This window comes from Elaeis guineensis, chromosome 11 (genome assembly GCF_000442705.2).
Source record: "Elaeis guineensis isolate ETL-2024a chromosome 11, EG11, whole genome shotgun sequence".
NCBI lineage: Eukaryota > Viridiplantae > Streptophyta > Magnoliopsida > Arecales > Arecaceae > Elaeis > Elaeis guineensis.
This window is the reverse complement of record NC_026003.2, coordinates 19,104,397-19,108,879: the sequence shown is the minus strand read 5'-3', so window position 1 is coordinate 19,108,879 and position 4,483 is coordinate 19,104,397.

The window sequence follows — 4,483 nt, the reverse complement described above, 5'->3', positions numbered from 1 at the left end:
GTGACAGTATGCATTTGTTCTGAAGATCGGGTGGAAGCTGAAGTTATAAAGTCATTTCACCTCGATTTCTCGATCTTCTCTTCCCGATGCCTAAGGAAGTTTAGTTGAGCCGTCGATGAGTGCTTGGCCATAAATCGATGATGAGAGAAAGGTTAGATCGGATATCGGATTATCTACACAACAATCTCAATATTAAGTTTTTTGACTTCTTGTGATAGATATGTAGAAATAGTATGATATTTCTTTATTCCGACAATGATCTATTTTCAGTATTGAATCATCAGTTAATAGTCGACGTCAATATTTAGATGCCTTTCGAGAATCCTTCTTCTATTCTCTCTCCAACAGGGATCATGATCAATCCAATCTAAATGCGGGAAAAATTGTTAGGGGATCGGATCCACATGGTCGTGGAACGAAATCATCTTATTATTTTATATAAAATAAGAAGAAAGGGGTGGAAAAAAAAAAAAAAAAAAGTTGATATGGTCCATCGAATAATATCTATTTTTCGGTAAGTAAATAACTTCTACTGTAATGACGGCCATGGATCCTGCGTGACCCTGCACAGCTTGGTGCGACGACACGTACGTACGAGAGATGGCAGACGCGACGCACGGATGACGGACGACGGGACATGATTCCCCCTGTCTCACCTCCGCCCAGCCGGTCCGGGCTTGGTACACCGCGCCGATACGGCGTCTCACAAAGGTTCCAAGATTTGATTTGACCCTGACATGTGGAACCGGGAGCCCGTGTCGCCTTCCCGAACGGAAGGCAACAAACAATTGCCTCGAGGCGTTTGAATCAATCCCGTCCGTTTGCTGCCTTCCCTCGAGCCTGCGGTGCCGAAACGAGAGCTTTGACGGTCCAGTCGGTCGGAGGCGCGCATACAGCCAAATCCCTACCGACAGAATTGAAGCGCACTCCTGTGCAAGCGACAGCAGGCCACAGAAGTGCTACGTATGCTTGCATGTTTATAATTTTATTATTTGTTAGTGGGTGGCAGAAAGCCGAACTACGCGTACATGTTAGGGAGATGCACCAGGAGCTGGAAAGTAAGAGTGGCCCCAATCACGTGTCCATCAATAATAGCAAGACTCGTGGATTAAATTAGATTTGCAGTACATGTACACATCAACAATACTTTGATTGAGATATGTGTCCTGAATGAGCTGCAGCTTTATGTTCGTTTTTTATGAACGAAAAATTATATATCATTCATTTTTATATCTATTTTTATTTAAAAATATTATATTTTTTTTTAATATGAATCATAATTTTAAAATTTAAAATATATTATTAAATTTTATAAAATTAAATTTATTACAAAATGTCCAACCATCTATTTGAATCCTAGCATCATCATCAAAAGAATGACAAAAAAATCAAAAATATTCTTATATCAAAAAGACTACTCTTTGATATTTATATATTTATACAAATCTTAAAATTTTTATTTCTTTTATTCATTCACCTACATAAATTTCAAAGTATCCTATCTTTTACTATTTATTTGTCGGCATATATCTTAAGATGCTCCGACCTCAATCATCCATCTACATGCATAGATCTTAAATAGCCTTATTTTTTATCATTCATTTGCCTTCACAGATCGCAAAGTGCTTGGTCCGTGATACATTTGTGCCCACTTAAATCTCAAAGTGTTTCATATATCATCCATTCATCGATACAGATCTCAAAGCACTTGATTATCTACATCTATGTATCTACACAAATCTTAAAGCACTATATCGTCCATCTACTTGCACAAATTTTAAAGCACTCTATCCTCAAGCATTCATTTATTTACATACATCTTAAAATACTCCATCTCTATTATCTATTCATTTGCACAAATCTCGAAGTATTTCATCCTCCATTATTCATCTATCTATATAAATCTCAAAACACTTCATCATTTATTATTATCTGCTTGCATAAATTTTCATGCACTTTATCCTCTATCATTCATCCGTTTATATAGATTTTAAACTATGTCATCTTTTATCATCATCTGCTTGCACAAATCTCAAAGTGGTCCATTTTCTATCATCTATCTGCTTTGTATGGATCTCAAACCACTCCATCCTCTATTATCCATCAGTCTACATATATCTTAAAGCATTCCATCCTTTATCATTTATCTATCTATGCAGATCTAAAAATGCTCCATCTATGATCATTCATGTCTTCATAGATCTTAAAGTACTCCATTCTTTGCAGTTCTTTTATTTATATAAATCTGAAAGTACTTCATCTTCTATTATTCATCCATTTATATAGATTTTTAAAGTATTACATATTTTATCATCCATCCTCTTGCATAGATCTCAAAGAAAAAAGTCATTCATCCATAGGTGAAGAGACCTCAAAGTGCTCCTCCACTTCCTTTCAATTTTTGCTAAAATAAGAACCATTGCTAAGTTAGTGAGAAGGATAGTTATAGGATTTCAAGCAGATAGAAATTAAGCTATCAGGTGAGCCTTATGTGATAACATTTTCTAATGAAGATGGACAATTGGGCCATTTTGTAATGATTTTAATTTTTAGGTCTCATTGATATATTTTAAAGTTTTGGGATTCAAGTATAAACGGTCCAAACATAAAAGGATATCTCTGTAATTTTTCTATTTTTAATTCTAGCATACTTGTGTATATAATATGGATATTGAGGTGATCTAAATCTAATTTGTCTATCATAGGTCGTCATATGGTTTAATACGAGGCCAATTCTGGTGGAACTTTTATTTTCAATCTCATCTAAATAAGGAAAATCAAGTAATCATCGACTCTTAGATATAGACTGAGAAGAGTGCAACTTCATTGGAAGATAGCTTCTTCATCTATAAAAAGAGCTTAAGACTCTCCGTATGAAAAAATAGGTTGTTCTATACTATGCTCTTTTTTCTGCTATTATTCAAGTCCTTTCTAATTTAGACATCAGAGGGCCCAACCTAAATAAATCCAACAAGCCCCTTTCTTCATGTGTGCAAGTTCATCGATGCTCTTTGATCCTCCATCTTTGTCACACGCGATGTTGGCATCAACAAATTCATGCCATCTGTTGAAAATCAAGAACATATCACATCATCTTCCTCCACTAGATCTGGACATCTTTAGCAACAATTTCACTATGCAAAGCATATACGTACAATATATCATATTGGCCTTGAATTGGTATTTGCATATATGTTATACGTGCACTGATTATTTGTGATATGGCTACTTTGAATCATTTTAAGTGTATGAAACCTAGCTCTCATGGCTCACAACCTCTCTGGAATTCAAGCTTTGGATCTATCCACCCATGAAGACAACTTCGGTCATGCAGAAAAGTCCTAGGTCAGGCTAGGTTGATACGACAACTATGCGGCCAATCATAGAAAAGTTGCTTGGACTTCACTGACCACCTAGAAGTAACTAAGACCTCTATTCCATCGAACAAGTGTTGATGAAAAGATATAGTAAAAACTAGGCCTAATCCATGCTCGGCCTAATCATCCAGGTACTTTCTATCCAAAGAACCTAACTAATAGAAGATCCGATGAGCTGAACTTCTAGCAACCCAACCATTTCAGGTTGAGAATGAAGACCTTGGGTGAGAAGCTAACATTAGAGCTATGACAGAGTGGGCATAGCTTGCAGACCTAAAAGAGGGAGCAAATGGAGGCCCAAAGTCTGATTGAACCCAATTACTTTGAGGCTTTGCCATGGGTCGCAACTCTAGCCTACAAATCTTTGACCTACAAGACTTGGCGACCAGGGGGCTAAACATCCGATGTTTTTTGACCTAGATGCCTACACTCGTAGAGAATCAAAGTCAATAACCTCAGGTTAGCAATAGTAAGAATTGAGGACAGGTTCTAAGTAGCTGACCTCAAGCCATACTGATTCTCAAGCCAATTTTAGAGGACAACAACCTCAATGCTAATATCCAGCACCTTTTTGCATAACTATAAACAAACTTATACCTGGCAAGCTGATCTATCTAGAAGACCAACCCATCCAGCGAGCCAACCTATCCAATGGGTTGACCTATAGCGGGCCAATAAGTTGACTTTGCACAGATTGAAGAACAAACCTCGTACAGATTGTATAGCCAACACTGATAGCTCTTCACACAAAAAGTCAATCTCAAAGACTCTCAAAATAAGATAGTTTAATGGTCAAGATCAGTCAAGGTTTGCATGACACTCCCAACCCATAACCTCAAGAGATGGCAAGGTAAGATAAGGCCTGTTGGGATATATCAACTGACCCCTGTAGGCCGACTTATCCTCAGATTGATCCGACCGATGTCCGATTCTACCCATCGGACCATACCGTACTCTACTATAAAACGGGGTAAGGCAACAGTTTTAGTAAGTTTTCTCAAGCTCTCTGAAGCGCCTTTAGGCTCTTGAGCTCTCTAGCTCTCTCGCTCTCTCCCTCGCTGAGCCCTTGATTTTTTACTGTTGCCTAGTCTCTTCTCTGACTTGAC